Source organism: Callospermophilus lateralis, unplaced genomic scaffold, assembly GCF_048772815.1.
Source record: "Callospermophilus lateralis isolate mCalLat2 unplaced genomic scaffold, mCalLat2.hap1 Scaffold_1583, whole genome shotgun sequence".
Taxonomy (NCBI): Eukaryota; Metazoa; Chordata; class Mammalia; order Rodentia; family Sciuridae; genus Callospermophilus; species Callospermophilus lateralis.
Genome location: NW_027512686.1, coordinates 282,358 through 301,067, shown reverse-complemented (window position 1 = coordinate 301,067; position 18,710 = coordinate 282,358). Strand labels below are relative to the sequence as shown.

General features: G+C 39.1%; 1 pseudogene; it reads right to left on the bottom strand.

The window, feature by feature from the left end:
• Window positions 1–302: 302 nt before the first annotated feature.
• Window positions 303–18,710, bottom strand: part of LOC143387856 (F-BAR and double SH3 domains protein 2-like) — a 142,660-nt pseudogene continuing 124,252 nt past the window's right edge.

The following is an 18,710-nucleotide window of genomic DNA, read 5'->3' as shown; positions in this document are numbered from 1 at the left end:
GCCACAGTAATATACTGTACGAGCACACATGATCAGAATTCTGTGACTATTCCCTGGAATGAGGCCTGGTCTGGAATCTCCTATAAAAACGGACCACTGTTAGGCATGAGGGCTACTCCCCTCTGCTTCTAGGGCCCACTAGGATTTGTGCTATGGTAGGAGAGATGACATAGAAAATGACAACAACAAAAAAAGGCACAAAATATTCAAAACATGGGAGGAGTTCACCAGGCCACCCAGTCACAGAGAATCTGCCTTGGTTTTGCTCTGTTAAAGAGTCACCATCATGCAAAGGTGCCTAAACAACAGGATGGGCCAAACTCCAAGCCTGGCCTTGATTGTAGCGGTAACAAAGGGCAAGCCCATAGTCACACCAGTGTGATCTCCACATCCTCCATCTTCTCTGCTGGCCTTCGGTGGTTCTGTGTGGGTGGAGGGGGAGCCACTCGGACCTGAGTAAAGAACAAAATCTTGGTTTGTAAGTCAGCTTCCAGACTCAGGCTGGAGCATCTGCAAAGTCCAACCAGTCCTCTATCCAATGACATGGGCACATACTTTCAGTGTAAATTTCCCACCCCGAAAAGCAGGTACTGTTCTGGATGAAATGTCAAGTCTACAAATGAGACTGCTGCCTGGGCTAAAAGCCCTGGGCACAATAGTTACTAAAGCCCTAAAATCCTTCTCCAAAGCTAAAGCCTGGAAGGCAAGAGCGCAATACTTAGGGAAATAAGACATTTCAGCATGTCTTGGGAGTCAGTTCTAAGAGAGAAGGCTGGAGAGGCAGGCTGGGGCAAGAAATGAAGGGCCTTGTTGAGACATGTTATAAGAAATCTGGGCTTGGGCTGGGATTGTAGCTCAGCGTAGAGCGCTTGCCTAGCATGGGTGGGACCCGGGTTTGATTTTCAGCACCACATAAAAATGAAGGCATTGTGTTGTGTCCATCTACACCTAAAATATAAATATTAAAAAAAAACCCTATATTTAAAAAAAAGAAATCTGGGCTTTATTCTGTAGGCAGGGGAGTCTTTGATGGATTGTAAGGCATATCAGATCCATGAAAAGATGTCTCAGATAACAGTTTGGAGAAGAGATTGGAAGTGGGCAACAGGACAAGTGAGCTGACAACATAGGAGACTTTCCAGACTTTTCAGAATGAAGGCTGATTTGAGCTGAACTAGATACCAGGAATGGTGGAAGCAGAACAGTGAAGAGTTTTGAGACCTGTATCCAAGGTAAACCTGGCAAGACCTGGTGATGACTGCAGGTAGGCCAGGAAGGTCTGAGGAATGCCTCCAGAGCACTGGTAGGATAGAGGATCCATTCACCAAGACAGGCAAAATGGAAGAAAGAACATGTCTTGGAGGGAAGGTAATTCACTAATTTTTGCTGAGTTTTGGGGGTTGGTCTCAGACATATAAGTTGAGATTACCACAAGTCTGAAACTCACTGAGAGACATGATTCTGGGATTTGGTTCTCACAGTCATGGGAATAGGTAACTTGGGGAGAATATGTTGAATGACTTCAAGAGAAGCAGTCTAGGGACAGGATCATGAAAAGTATCAGCAGAGATGGAGAGAGGAGGAGAAACCTGCTAAGGTCAATGAAAAGGAAGAGCTGGAGGTATAGAGCCAGCCAGCAAAGTGTGGTGGACAAGAAAATTAGCCCCGATTTCTCCATTTCTACTCTTACCCACCAGCCCATGTTACTAATGCCTCTTGCTTGGACAACTGCTACATCCTCCTAATGGCTCCTGTATCAGTTCTGCCACCTTTTATTGGTCTCCACTTGGTAGCCATAAATATGTGTTTAAAATACAAAACTAATCACAACACTGCCCTGCTTAATACCTCACAATGGCTTTCAATCACATTTAGAATCAAGACCCAAGTCCCTGCCAGGTGTGGTGGCCCAGCCTGTAATCCCAACTACCCAGGAGGTTGAGGCATGAGTATCACAAGTTGAGGCCAGCCTGAGCAATTTAGTAAGACTCTGTCTGAAAAAATAAATAAATAAAAAGGGCTGGGGCTATAACTCAGTGGTATAGTACCCCTGGATTTATTCCCCAGTATAAAAAAAAATATTAAGATCCAAGTCATTAATAAGGAACTCAAAGCATATCTGCTTAATGAATCAACCTAGTGGTTCAAGAAGGTCAAGGAAAACAGAATTGCAAAGGGTCCACTGGATTACCAGTATGAAAGCCAAGACCTTGAAGAGGAGTGGTAGTGGAACTAAGATGGCAGTAAAGTGAAGGGTGAGCATAGGTAACTATTTGTCAGAATATATCCCTGAGAACAGGAGTTCTTTGAGGTCATTTAGTGTATTTCAATGCTCCTCAAAGAGGCAAATACGGCCTGGAAAATAGATTCTTAATAAACACTTGCTAAAACAATTGTTTTTATGTTACAATTATACTACTTCAATGTTCCTAGAGCTTGAAATACAATTGAAATACACCTGCACAGTGGTTATCTTGTGATCTTACCATGTCAGTGAGAAGTGTTCCAGTATAAACTAAATGATCCAAGATGAATTGACTTTAGAGCTGTCGAGGCTGTTTGAGGTGGGAAACTGTAGATACTTTTCTGGCACATAACCCACTTAGCCTTTTTAATCGCTCTTTTTTTAAATTTATTTTTTAGTTATAGGTGGACACAATATTTTATTTTTATGTGGTGCTGAGGATTGAACCCAGTGACTCATGCATGCTAGGCGAGCGTTCTACCTCTGAGCCACAACCCCAGCCCCTCAATCAATCTTTTTACCTTCCCAAATTCATTTCATCCTTGTTTGGCAACACACAGGGGCTGATTTGGATTTGGAAGAACTATGCATTCTATAACCCTGCCAGCTAGGAGACTTACAGGCAGGAGTTTGCCATATGAGGTCTCAGGAGTATGCCTTGATGCCTGTGAGAATCCTGGTGACTCAGCATGGAGGCTATTTTCTAAGGGAGAGAATTAAAAAGCTCAATTTATGTGGTGTTGTGCAATAAAATGCACTCAGACCCTGCCCAGAGGACCCTTACCATTTGTTGAAGGAGACGGGGGAAGAGCTGGGCACTCCTCTTATCCAGGCTGGGGTAAGGACTGCTGGGAGGCTGGTCATACAGCGGTAGCGGAGGCAGGGATGTTTGCGGCTTGGGGGAAGGAGAGATCTGCATGGAAGGAGGCAAGGTTACCAGGTGCTCTTGGCCTCAGGAAAGAGAGCTGGCTTCTTCTCTGCTGCTGAACACACATTCCTATTCTCTGGGACTAAATTATGACTGTTAAAGCTTGTCAGCCTTTTGCTCGTCAGCAAATGGACCTAAAATAACTACCCCAAACTGTTTCATGATGCATTTAACAGTTTCCTATCATAGATCTCATTATATTACTGATTTTAGTTTATCTTCAAACAGTTACCAAGTCAAACCATTCTCTAAACTTTTCTTTTTTAATTGAAAATATGATAAATTAGTCAATTCAACAAAGCTAAGGAAGAACAAAAAAGGGGACAAATTGTACTGTTTTTACATATGAAGATACAATAACTGGCTGAGCTTCTTGTATGTGAGGCTAAGTTATTATCACGCAAACAAGATTGGCAAACACTTTCTTTATTCTTCTACCTGCCAGGCTGCTGTAACAGATCCCCAGAGAAAAACTGAACTGAATAAATTAGGACTTCCTGTAAATGCAAGTTTCCTACTGATGAGCAAAACCTTACAGCCCCTTTATTGTGGGACAGGGGCTCTGGCAGGCCCTGGGTTATGTGGTAGGGCTCTGAGTGTGATAGAATGAAGAGCTACCTCAGAGTTGTACCACATAAACTAACCATGGACATAACACATTCTCTCTCCGATTTGTTTTTTCTCTCTCCACCAAACAAACCTTTGATATGCTATATACGATTTAGTATTTTGGTTAATAGATTCACAGAATGCAGAAGAATGAAGGCATAATAGGGTCATATCCCACAAGGGTCTGACCGTCAAGTCTCTGGTTTCTGAAATTCAGCTATATAGACATCTGGCAATTGAGGACTGGAACAGGGAGGGTGAGGCAGAGAGACTGCAACCCACTTTTGCCTGGTTCAAGAGACCCTAGGGAGTTTTTTTCTTTAATCATGTTTTAAAGCAGCTGTTCTTTTCTTCTTTTCAGCAGTGCTGGGGATCAAACCTTGAACGTACCAGGTAAACATTCCACCACTGAGCCACACCTCCATCCCTTTAAACATTATAAAATTCAGCTCTCCCCACTCTGGTACCTGAATCTCTTTCATCCATGGAGTATCACCATTTTCTGAGGCTGAAAGTTCTTCTACTAGCACCGATGGGAACACTCCAATCCGCCCATTGAATTCCCCTTCCCAGAAGCCATCGTCATCTTGGTTCTCTTTGTTCAAGATACGAATGATTGCTCCCTCAGGAAAAGATAGCTCATCATCTGTTTGGCCCTCATAATCATAAAGTGCTTTCACAAAACAGACTAGAAAGCACGAGAGAGACAAATCTGGTTAAGAACAAAGGCTGCTTTTGCAACCACCCCTATGCTCACATGACAACTCAGAGAGCACCACTCAAAGTTGTAATTTTTTTACTCACTGTGATCAAAAAAGGGAAACAAAAAACAGGAAGAAAGTGCTTTTTAACCTACTGAAGGCTTACTCCTAGGGTAATACAGTTTAGGTCAAATGTGACCAAATAAAGTGTGCCTTGTTTCAGTCTTTACCACTGGCATCTCCGTTGAGGCTGCCTGAAACGAGTTCTGCTTCTATGGAATTGCTGGATGTGTGTGACCGACTGTCCAAAGCGGCCAAGGACTGCAGCATGCTCAGTAGGCTGTTCGAGGTGGGAAACTGTAGGTACTTTTCTGGCACATAACCCACTTGGCCAACTTTATTTCGAGCCTGGGTAAAAGACATGGTTACAAAACAGGTTTGCACACACAAAGGTTTGGACCGGACATAATAAGAACCAAAACAAACTCCTAAAAATGTCACAAGAGGGGCGATATGAGCAAAGGAATATACCTTTACCCAGTCTTCCATATCTCCATCTTCAATCACTTCTAACACCTCATGTTCCTCAATGGTCAACTCATCTGCTTGAGAAGCCTGCAATGGAGGATGGTCATGGACAAAATTAAAAAGGTTAGATAAAGAGCAGATGTGAGCTGGTCAGAACAAAAACTGGGGATCAAAATATTGAAATGATTTTGAGAAACATAAAAATTTCAATGCTGTAAAACTATCATAATGAGGTGAAGTTTTACTCTAAAAAAATGAAACAAAATAAAACTGCAACTAAAACTGGATCCTCAGGAGGCAATCAGATCAGTGATCAGCACTGGGCTGGAAGTGAAGGATGTGGGTTCCAGCTTCAGCTCAGGTACCTAGTGGTAAGTTACTCAGCCTCCATTTCTTCAAAATGACAGTCCTGCCATTCTCTTGAGGATTGGGGAGTTAATGTAGGATGAATAAGCACAGAACCATGACGACTTGGGAAGCACAGGCAGAGGAGAAGGCACTGAAACGGAAGTGCTACCAAAGGCTACCATGGAGGTGCATGGAAAATGCAAAGGGCTATGTACATGGATTGGATGGAGGTTAAGCAATGCCGAGGGTTGACCTGGAATTGCTATAAAATAGTGGCCCAAAGAGGAAAATTGTGGGAAAGGCCATGATTGAGATCAGGCAAAATTTGGATTATGCTCCAATATTAGTATGGAGACTGGGTTGATCCTTAGAGGTTCTACACAATCTGTGATGGCTTTATTGTCCCTGATAGCACCAGTCACCAGATTTTCCCTTAGGACAACAAAACCTGAGAGGAGACTCTCAGAGGCTCCACAGAGGGGTTGGAGAGTCTGTTTGGCTTTGCTTCCTAAAGAGCCTTGTATGTCATATTAACAGGTGGGCTTGTGAGTATCTTCTGGCTCTCTGGTAAAAGCCTTAAAAGCTTCCCCCAAGTCCCAAGATCAGTTAAAATTGTCAACTGAGACCATATAGTTTTTCAAATCTCACAATTTCAAAGTGTAAAATATCTCCAAGTTACACAAGCAAAAATTGGGCAAGAAAGTTATTCAGTTTCTATGATTCACTCCACATTTTGCAAGCTTTAAACATTTCATCAAAACCCAGATTCTGAAGCTACCATAGCTCCTTAAGACAAAAACAGTCTTGAAAATGGGTGTTAAACCAGAGAATACTATAAGACTAGATTTTCTCTCCTCAGTATTAGGGTTTGAACCCCAAACCTCACACATGCTAGGCAAATACCCGACCACTGAGCTATATCCCCAGCCACTCCAGGACCAGATTTTAAGTAAATTACCTCTTATGTTAATATATGAAACCCACTTATTTACTTTTTTTTAAGTGTAAAAGAGAATTTATTTAATTGAAAAGAAAAGAGGCAGAACTCCTGCAGGATGAGAGGGGACCTGATAGAAATTGTCTCATTTACTCTTTTTAAAAATTTGTTCTTCATAGTTATACACAGCAGTAGAGTCAATTTTGGCCTCAATTATTCTTTTTTGAGGAAAATAATTTAGTTCTTTATTATTTATTGGGATGTGGACGTGCAGCACTCTTTGTAAAAAAGAAAAATCAGGCTTAATGCATCTTAAAATTTGGAATTAAATGAGTTAAGTCTATATGATAAAGATTCTCTATTAAAAAAGAAGATGTTTTATAACATTTAGTCTGAAGAGTGATAGGAAAGTTATTACTGTTCTTGAAATAAAAAAAGCCAAATAGCTTGGAGGATATTTTTTATATAATTAATTCAGCATATACAAAAACATAATCCTACAAAAAAGACAGCATACGAGAGGGCCATGTGACACTGCCAAGATCATTAGTCAACAGGAGGTAAATATGGGCAATTTCAGGATTTAAGCATTGGATAAATTGTTGAATGAGATAATTAGTGTTGGTCCACATTTACTCTTGATAGCTTTTCCAATGGAATTTCTTTGCTATTCTGAAACCACATTGTGTCCTGAATATACCAGTAAAAGGTACTTCTGTAGTAAAGCCGTTTTCCTAAATTACATGCCAAGACTTAAAAAGTCTCAATACAACCATACCAGTCTCTACCCTGTGTGATAGCAAAGCAGGATATGTTGCTGTCCTTGTGCAACAGCCATTGAGGCCCAGTGCAGCAGGAGTCTTCTAGCAGAAGCAGACACTAGCATGACTGTGCTGACACCACACACCAATGACAACTTTTGTACAAGGTTTTCCTCTACATGGCAATAAAGACCTAGAGTCTGGGCCCTGTGAGCCTCGGGGTACCCTGGACCAGCACACTCTTCCCTGTGGTCTAGGTGCACCATGTCTCTCTTGCTTCTATGCTTATTCCCGGCTGCTCCTTTTGTCTGTCCTGCTCTGTTCCAGCTTTCCTTTCTGATGAATGGATTAGATTATTATAGGTATAAAAGTCTAGTTTCAGTCTTGTTTCTATGGGCAAGAGACCATCTGAGTCTCAGTTTTCTTTCTTTCTTTTTTTTCTACCAGAACATAAGTGCCATAAAGGCAGATTTTTGTCTGTTTTGATCAGTGCTACATCACAGGGCCTAGAAAGAGCAAAGTATTTGTATAAAGAGATGCTCAAGTAATTGTTTGTTGAATAAATGGTGTTTTCTGATAATATCTTCTTTGTAGGGTTATTGAAGAGATTGAAATGAACAAAGAAGCAGTAGCTTCTCATGACTTGTGGCCCAGCTCTCTTTCTCAGACCACTGGCAATGAGCCAGTTGCTTCTTCCTTTCATTAAGACTCCATGAGTCCATCACACACTGACTACCATGGTGCTCTAGCTCACTGCTAGTCCTTATGAGTTCCCTATTAGAATGACTTAAGGCGGGGACTGTATTTCTCACTTATTCCAACTATAGGCAGCAAGTGGTCAGTCAATGGCTATTAAATATATGCAAGGTCTCACAATGTCTCCTTAAGTCCTAATATGTTTCAGTCTGTTACAAAACTCCATAGCAAACTGTGAGCTATTATAAAGTAGAAGATAATGAAAGAACACTTTTGTGTTGTTGCAGTACTGGGGATCAAACCTAGGGCCTCACACATTGCTAGGTAGGCACTCTACCACTGAACTATATCCCAAACCCTGAAAGAATATTTTGTATCTAAAACATTTTCTATATTGTGGCTCATTTCCTTAGGGTGGATATTAATAAGGTTAAAAGTTATGAATACTTTTAAAGCTTTTGAATCTGAATATTAAATATAGCTTTTCTGTGTTCTCACCAGGTTCATCTAGTCCTTTTTTATTGGTGTAGGCCACAGAAATCATGATTAGGCTCAAAGTCAGTCTCTTTCTCTTTTTTCCATTCATTCATTCATTGCAATGGAGTTTTGCTATGAGGATGGCCTTGAATACCCCGGTTTCAAGCCATCTTCCTCCTGCTTCAGCATTCCAAGTAGTTGGGACTATGGGCCTGGGCCACTGTGCCCAGCTGATCTCTCTATTCTAATTTATCCTCCTGAGTTTCTACACAAAGACCAAAGTTATCTCCTTAAAGTCCAGAATAAAAACCGAACTCCTGAGCCTAGTATTCAAGGCCCTTTATTATCTGACAGCAAATGCCTTTAGATCTTCTGTTACTCCCCACCTCTCAGTGCTCCTACACATCCAAAAGTAAACTGTTCTCAACACCCTATCCTCTCATCCCAGTTTCCATATCTGCTTTTCCCTTTGCTTAGAAGGATCCTTCCTTTCCCTATCTTCTCTCTCTACCTAGAAAAGTCTAGATTATGATTTAATTTAAATGCCATCTTGTCTGTAAAATTTATTTAACTACTGCATCGTCTGTCTATTCCTGGATGGCAGGGATAGTGTCATATTAATTCTTATATCACAAAAGTTATCACATATTGTGCACTCTGTTTTAGCTCATGATTAACTGACTAAATAGATTCTGTTTTTTTTTTTTTTTGTATTGAGGATTGAACCCAGGGGCGCTTCAATACTATGCCACATCCCCAGCCCCTTTTTATATTTTGTTTAGAGAAAGGGTCTCACTGAGTTGCTTAGGGCCTTGCTAATTACTGAGGATGGCTTTGAACTCATGATCCTTCTGCCTCAGTCTCCTGGACTGCTGGGATTACAGGCATGCACCACTGCACTCAGCCCTAAATAGATTCTGATAGTCTGGTTTCACAGAGACGTATCTGGGATAGATCAATGGAGGTACTGTGATAGATCAATGGGTGAATGTGAGCTGTTTTTTTTTAATATTTATTTTTTAATTGTAGTTGGACACAATATCTTTATTTTATTTATTTATTTTTATGTGGTGCTAAGGATTAAACCCAGGTCTTGCACGTGCTAGGTGAGCGTTCTGCCACTGAGCCACAACCCCAGCCTGAATGTGAGCTGTTTAAAACAATTTAGACACTTAGAACTCTCTCCATCTAAGGATCTTAATTAGTTTTGAAACTTTCATGTAAATATAACAAGGAGAGGTGATATCAGAAAACATTCTGAACCCTAGTTTAAAAATGTCCTGTAAAATATCCCCAAATTTCTTAGAAGATGATTTCAAAATTTCAAAACATTATCAAAACAATGTACACTAGGAAAAAACCCTAACTTTTAAAGAAAACAGCAAGTATTATGAATTTAAATATAATGAAATGATGTTAAACTCAAAAACCCAGGAATAGCTGATACTGAAAAGTATATAATGCCAGCTTTTGGCAACACAGGACTGGGGAGTGGAGTGAGAGTGCCCAGTGTATGACAGTTAAAGAGTCTCTCAGAACAGTCCCTCTGTTGTTATTCCTTAGCATTAACCTTTTCCTCTTGCTTTCTCTATCAGTATAGGGGCCAGAAAAGGATTCATTTGCTCATGCCTTCCTTACATCATTCACTTATTAATTTCACAATTATTAATCCAAGACCCACTGTGTGCCAGGCATTGTCCCAGAAGCTCATGACACAGAAAAGGTACAGACACAAAGTTTATACTTTCATAAGCCTTTAATGGGGAACCAGGCAAAGAAATATGAAGACAAGTAAGACTTAATCTGGCTGGCACTAAGAGCTATACAGTCATGTACCACATAAAGACATTTTGGTCAACACTGGATCACACATATATGGTGGTCCCATAAAATTATAATGGAGATGAAAAATTAAAAGACAGCATTGTAGCCATCATGATGTCACAGTTTAACATATTATTCATATTTCTGTGGCATCATTAGTGTAAACAAATCCACCGTGCTGCCAATCATATATATGTACAGCACACATAATTATGTATAGTATATAGTATTTGATAATGATAATAAACAACTAGGTATTAGTTTATATTTAATATACTTTTAATCATTATTTTGGTGTGTAATCTCTACTTATTAAAAAAACAAGTTTACTGTAAAACAATTTATGCTGGCCAACAGTAGCCTTGTACATGTCACGTTTATTGCATCTTTGGATTGCATGAGTTTATCTTGTGCTTGATTTAATCTCATGTTGTTTTGTTCGTCATGGTCTGATGAACAGAAATAATATATCTCTACCACACAGGCTAGGTGTCTATTAGGCTATACCATCTAGATTCGTATAAGCTCACTCTACAATGTTTGAATGACGATAATGTCACCAAATGCTGCATTTCTCAGATCATATTCCCGTAGTTGAGTGAGAGATGACAGTATGGTGAACAAAACAGTGTTATGGGATAGAGTAGTAAAGAGCTAGCTATGTGTTTAGGTGGCTGAGGTGACCTTTGGAGGCTATTTGAGTTGAACTACAATGAAGATAAGGGCAGTCAACAGATATATGGGGAGACACAGTTCTAATCAGAGGGAACAACAAGTGCAAAGATGTGTACTCAGGAAGGAACCTGGTACTTTTGAAGCCAGAAAGGCAGCCAGAGTGGCCAGTGTACTGAGTGTGTGAAGTGGAGGAATGGCCTGACATAAAGCTGGGGAGAATGCCTGGAGTCCGATCAGGCTAGACATTACGGATTCCAGTGAAGAGTTCGGGCTGGGAACGGTTTTTTAGGAAAAGAAATGGAATTAACATTTAAAGCTTAAAAAGGGTTTTTTTTAGAAAAGGGGATGGAATTAACTCCTTTATGTGTAAAAAATAATTGTAGCTGGAAAATGGATCGTTGGGAAGCTAGTGTCAAAGAAGCCTAATTATGAGGGCTCATCCCCATCTTATAACAATCAAAGAAATGGCCTAGATAAAGATGAGAGCAGTAAATATGGTGAAAAGTGAATAGATTCAGGATATGTCGTGGAGGTGGGCACAACAGGACTGGCTGACAGACTGAATGTGGGAGTGAGGGAAAGAAAGGAACTGGAAAATTGAAACACCATTTACTTTGTGTTGAATATAAAGTAATTGGATAAGCAGGAAAGGATGAGAGAGAGTAAGAACTATTATACCAAACCAAGTTTGGAAATTCTGGCATCTGTTAATCCAGATTTCCTGCTCAATATGGACAAGAGGGAATTATATTAGGATGAGTAAAGGCAAAGTATTAAAAACTGCTTTGGGAAACAATTTTATTTTGATATGAATTTTGAGGTTCATTCTAATGGAGGGTTTATGCCAAGCAGGCAATAGAGAGTAAGGGTAAGAGCTGTATTTACTGAATATACTGTATTTACTGAACTAGGTACTATGCCAAGTGCTTTGCTATAAAGGTAATCTCTCATTTAATCTTCACATTTATTTTACAATATTATCCCCATCATGTAGATAAGGAAACTGAGGCTCATAGAAATTAAGAGGCTGACTAGAGTAAGCTCATGTAGTTCATAAGCAGTGAGACAGGATTTAACTCAAGAAATCTAATATCAGAGCTTAAACTCTTCATCATTATGTTTCGTTCCTTTAGATATTAACTGAATACTAACATTATGCTAGGTGTCCTGTGAGAAGCTGGGTAGACACAGTCACATGTATCTTTAGGTTTGTCACAATTTAATATCAGCAATATCTTAATACAAACCTTGTAGGAATAAACAACTTTGCAGGTGAGTGGATAATTTCTTAAGGTACCAGAAGGAGTGGAACTGCTGTCATCAAAAACATCCATATTGTCTTCAAAGTCTTCTCCTTCTTCTCTTTCATTATCTGCATTTAGCTAGAAAAAATTAAAAACCATTAGCTAGTTTGCTTGCTTCAAGAAAATGTCTGGAAACAGGAAAAGCACCTAAAATTGAACTGTTCCAAAATGTTAATTTACTTATTCGATTATACATAGATAGGACTGTCTGTTCATGCATGCATGTTAATAGAGGATAGAGATCATTTTTACAATCAATAGTAAAATATGTTTCAAATAGAGAAGAAATATTTATTAGTATCTTTCACTTTTTATTCTTAAATACTGACTGACAATAGGCAACAAAAGAATAAAATAGCTTTGCATGGTGGTGCATGCCTGTAATCCCAGTGGTTTGGGAGGCTGAGGAAGGAGGATCCTGAATTCAAAGCCAGCCTCAGCAACTTACTGAGGTTCTAGCGAGACTCTGTCTCAAAATAAAAAAAATAAAAAAGGATGGGGATATGGCTCAGTGGATAAGCACCCCTGGGTTCAATCACTGGTACCAAAAAAATTTTTTAAAAAGCTAAAATAAAATAAATTGGACCATCGAAATTAAAAATTGTTTTGCATCAATGGACAATAAAATGACAGGATCCCACAGAATGAGAGAAAGTATTTGCAAATCATATATCTGATGTGGGATTAATATCCAGAATATATAAAGAATGCTTAAAACTCAACAATAAAAAACAACCCAATTAAAAAATAGGCAGCCAGGTTCAGGGTGCACACCTGAAATCCCAGTGGTTTGGGAGGCTGAGGCAGAAGGATTGTGGGTTCAAAGCCAGCCTCATCAATAGCAAGGTGGTAAGCAACTCAGTGAGACCCTGTCTCTAAATAAAATACAAGGCTGGGGATGTGGCTCAGTGGTCAAGTGCCCCTAAGTTAAATCCCCAGGATCCTCCCAACCCTGCAGGAACAACACAACAACAAAAGGCAAAGAACCTGAATGGATATTTTTCTAAAGAAGATATATAAATGGACAAGAAGCACATGAAAAGATCCCAACATGTTTAATCATTGGGAAAGTGTGAATCAAAACCATGATATACCATTTTATACTCATTAGGATGGCTATTTTCAAAAAGCTATTTTCATAAATGTTGATGAGGATGTGGAAAATTGGACCATTGTACACTGTTAATGTTACTGTATATAGTACAGCTGGTGTGGAAAAACAGTAGTATGGTGTTTACTTAATAAATTAAACATAGAGTTACATATAATCCAACAATTCCATTTCTGGGTAGAAACCCCAAAGAATTAAAAGCATGGACTAGAATAGAAAATTGTAAACCCATGTTCACAGTAGTAGTGTTTACAACAGCCAAAAGGTGGAAGCAACCCAAGTGTCCAGTAACAGATGAAAAGACAAACAAAATTGGTACATACATACAATGGAATATTACTCAGTCTTAAAAAGAAAGGAAATTCCGACAATGTTACCAAAAGGATGAACTTTGAGGACAGTATGCTAAGTGAAATAAGCCAGTCACAAAAAAATAAACCCCATAATTCCACTTATATGAGATATCTAGAGGAGTCAAAATCATAGAGACAAAAAGTAGAAAGGTGATTGTCAGGGACTGCGGTGAGTAATGGGAAGTCATTTCTGCAAGATGAAATGGATACTGAGGACAGTGCCACAACACTGTGAAGTTTACTTAATGTCATAGAACTATATGCTAAATAATAAACAGGTATAACTAGATGATAAACAGGTATATTGACACAAAAGGAAAAGTCCCCTGTGCAGTGTTACACAGGAAAATGTATAATTTTCTAATCTGAGTCTCAAGGTATATTACCCACCATAGCTAAAAGGCATATTAATTAAAGTAGTATTGGATGTTCAAAATGTATATGTATTTATCTATAGCACCATTTGTGCTATATTAAATATAAATAATATTTACACAAGCATAGTTGTCTGTCAAGGGAGTGCAGGACAAAGAAAACTGAGGGATGGACTGGGGTTGTGGCTCAGTGGCACGTACAGGGCACTGGGTTCAATCCTCAGCACCACATAAAATAAATAAATAAAATAAAGGTATTGTGTCCACCTACAACTGAAAAACGGAGGAGGGGGAGAGAGGGAGGGGGAGGGGGAGGGGGAGGGGAGGAGGATCACTAATACTTTTAAACTGACTCCTCTTAAAAAATTCTAAGAATTCCTAAATTTTAAGAATATCTAAGAAATTCTAGAGACCCGCAGGGAATTCTAGAAGAATAAACTACATTTTTCCTGCCACATTTACTGCCACCACTTCAAACGTCCTGACATAGTTTCATTTATAATTATTACTGAAAATTCTCCACAGGTCAGTGAGGTAATCTTGTGCCTGATCTTACAGTTATTCATTTGTAATCCCTCAGGCCAGTGGCAAAATAAGTTTAGATCTTGACTTCTCAAATCTCAGACTTCAGATTCTATTGTTTTTTCCAACAGGGAATGGTGTTATACAAAAAATAAGGATGATGTTCTAGAAATTTCCATAACACTAACTTAAAAAAAAATATTTCAACTACTATAAGACATTCCCTTCACACTCTAAGAAAGGTTATAAACATTTAAAAAATGTGGGTATTACAAAAAAATTTTAAAATGCTCATACATTTATAAAAATGAAGGTAGAACAAATTTCTAAAAAAATATATAAAATGTTAATATTGTACTGTGCTATGGCACTTGGAATCAATTGAAGACATTTTAACTTGGCAACAATGGTTGACACTAAACATTCCTTTCCCTGCTCTATTTTTGAGTTCATTTTTTGGTTCTTATGGAAGGGAATGAAAGGCTGCAGTGACAGCAACACATGCTTCTGCACTGCTCCAGCACCTTCCGAAATCATATCATCTCAGAATAATTTCTTTCTTTTCCCCTCTTCTACCCTCACAAAAATATTTAGAAAACTTTTTTTCTAAATACTTTTATGGTTGTAGATGGACACAATACCTTTATTTCATTTGTTTATTGTATGTGGTGCCAGGGATCAAACCCAGTGCCTCACATGCTAGATAAGTATTCTACCACTGAGCCACAGCCCTGGCTCCAACCCCTCACCTTCCCACCCCCGCCCCGTGGTGGAGGAGATGGAAGTCAGGGTCTCCTACATGCTACTTCTGAGCTACACACCAGCCCCCTCCTCTACCCTCTTGACTCAGCATTTCTAAAATTACATTCTTCTTCTATTATCTAAAGAACTGCACTCAATTCTTTTTCTTCCGGTCACTTGACAGAACTTCAATCAAAATGATTTTTTTTCTAGCTGTACTAGTATTTTTCCTTCCTTAGATGTTGTAAAATGCTTACTGTTATTGCCAGGACAGATAAGAAGAATCTTTTTGAGTTGGTTTTAGTAGTGGTCTTCTTGTACTCAGCAAAATAACCTCAGATAGGCACCATGGGCTTTGTGGTACTCTCTAGGAAGCAGTGGGCTCTGAGTCTGTTGGACTTGAGTGTGAGAGCTGACCATGTCACCTCCTGTGTGACCTTGGGCAAACTACTTAACTTCTCCAACTCAATTATGTCATCTCTCTAATGAAGTTAATGACTGCTTCACAGGGTACCATAAGGATTAAATGAGGTAATACATTTAAAACCATTAATGCATGCTTGCTGCACAGGAGGCACTTAATAAACCATTAGCTTTTATTGTTTCTATGAGGTAGGGAGAATCTAGATAAAGAATCTGTTAATACTCAATACAGGGGAAGGCAGCTGCTTATAGAAAATCAACAACAGAACCTCTGAACTCCATGTGGACAGAGAAGTGATCACAGTGAACATTATTCCAAATATGACACAAAAAGTTATGAAATATGTGAAAAAGTATCAGGAAAATGGATTCCTGCTTCCAAGCAAGATGGACTATCAGGGTCTAAACTAACTAAAAACTGTTCAAAATATATGGAAGAGGGCTGGGGTTATAGCTCAGTGGTAAAGCGCTTCCTTAGCATGTGTGAGGCACTGGATTCAATCCTTAGGACCACATATAAATAAATAAATAAATAAATAAATAAATAAATAAATAAATAAATAAATAAATAAATAAAGGTATTGTGTCCATTTACAACTAAAAATGTTTAATAAATATGTATTTATAAATATGTGTGTGTGTGTGTGTGTGTGTGTGTGTGTGTGTGTGTGTACATATAGTTTTTAAGACACTGGACATTAAGTAATGACCTACTGCCAGAAAAAGTTCCTAGGCAGAGACATAAGGAGAGGGAATCCAGGCAGAGAGGATGATGGTCTCTCAGAACTGATGAAGTAGAACTAGGAATTCAGGAAGGCCAAAGTGGCTGGAGTTGAGACTGCAGAGTGATGAAGAGGAGGGTGGGAGAGAGAGACAGAGATAGACAGATATCATGGGAAATCTGCAGAGGACAAGTATTCAGCTGAGTACTGATCAGTACATGTTATATGAAGAAAGTATGTGTGGTTAAGAATAGAACCACCCAAATGGATTAGAGAAAATGATCCACAGATGTTGCACAGATTTGACAATAATTCCTGTTCTCTCCTAATAGAATAGAAAACCTCAGAAGGCTCAGGGCATCAGGTGGAGTTCTCAGAAAACCAGTAAGGATACAGAAGAACCAACTTGACTTAACTGACATTTATAGAACATAATATCTAACAGCAGCAAGTACATGAGAAACAATTACCAAGATATACCATATACTAGGTCACAAAACAATTTAGTAGGATTCAAGTATGTCAAGTATGTCGGACTACAACAGAAACAAATTAGGAATCACTAACAGCTGTGTGTGATGATGCAAGTAGACTGTAATCCCAACTGCTTGGGAAGCTGAGGAAAAAGGATCACAAATTTGAGGCCAACCTGCAAAACTTAGTGGTCCCTGTTTAAAAAAACAAAAAAGGCTAGGTAGAGCATTTGCCTAGCATGCACAAGGTCCTGGGTTCAATACATAGTAAAACAACACACACACACACACACACACACACACACACACACACACACGCGTGCGCACACACACACAAAAGGGGGGAAAAAAAGAGACCAGTAACAAAAAATATCTGGAGCTGGGCATGGTGGCACACCACACCTGTAATTTCAGTGATTCCAGCAGCTGAGGCAGGAGGATCAAGTCCAAGGTTAGCTCAGGCAACTTAGTAAGACTACGTCTTAATATATAAAATAAAAAGAGCTGGTAGTGTGCCCCTGTGTTCAATCTCCAGTACTGACAAAAAAATATGTAAAAATGATTTAGAAAACCCAGAACAACTTTGAGAACATCTTTAAGAAGGTGGGGGAGCCAGGTGTGACGGCACACGCCTATAAATGCAGCATTCAGGAGGCCGAGACAGAAAGATTGTGAATTCGAAGTCGGTCTCAGCAACTTAGTGAAACCCTGTCTCAAAATAAAAAATAAAAAGGGCTGGGATGTGGCTCAGTGGTTAAGTGCCTCTGGGTTCAATCCTTGGTACAAAAAAAAAGTTGGAGGACTTTTCCTCCCTGACTTCAACATTTTATAATTTTGGGGGCGATGGTGTTTATTTCTACTCATCAAAATCCGACCTGTTACTTGGAACACCTTAAGACTCCTAAACAGTCTCCCTCTTCAAATCCTATCTTCACAGATAGTATAGGTTGATTCCAATCACAGTCATGCATTGCTTAGAGATGGGGACTACTTCTGAGAATGCATTGTTAGATTGTTAGGGGATTTTATCATGGTGTGAACATCGCAGAGAATGCTTACCAAATTAAGAGGCCTATGTTACTACATGACAATTTTTTTTCTTTCTATATTTTAGATGACATAATTCTTACGGGACCATCATTAGATGGGCACCCATTGTTACATCTTGGGAGCAAGTTTTTACCCCTCATATATCAGATCACACACTAATTTCTAAGGTATATAAAGAACTCAAAAAGCTAAACACCAAAAAACCCACAAAACAAAACAAACAAACAAACAAACAAAAACCCACAACCCAATCAATAAATGGGCCAAGGACATGAATAGACACTTCTCAGAACAGAATATTCAATCAATCAACAAATATATGAAAAAATATTCATCATCTCTAGCAATTAGAGAAATGCAAATCAAAACTACTCTAAGATACCATCTGACTCCAGTCAGAATGGCAGATATTATGAAGACAAACAATAATAAGTGTTGGTGAGGATGTGGGGAAAAAGGCACACCCATACATTGCTGGTGGGACTGCAAATTGGGGCAGTCAATATGGAAAGCACTATGGAGATTCCTTTGGAAATCTGGGAATGGAACCACCATTTGACCCAGCTATCCCTCTCCTCAGACTATACCCAAAGGACTTAAAAACAGCATACTACAGGGACACAGCCACATCAATGTTTATAGCAGCACAATTCACAATAGCTAAACTGTGGAGCCAACCTAGATGCCCTTCAGTGGATGAATGGATTAAAAAATGTGGTATATATACACAATGGAATATTACTCAGCACTAAAAGAGAATAAAATTATGGCATTTGCAGGTAAATGGATGCAGTTGGAGAAGATAATGCTAAGAGAAGTTAACCAATCCCAAAAAAACATTTTATAATTTTATAGGACTTAAGACAATGGAGTACTGGCATCAAACTAGACAAATAGATCCACCAATG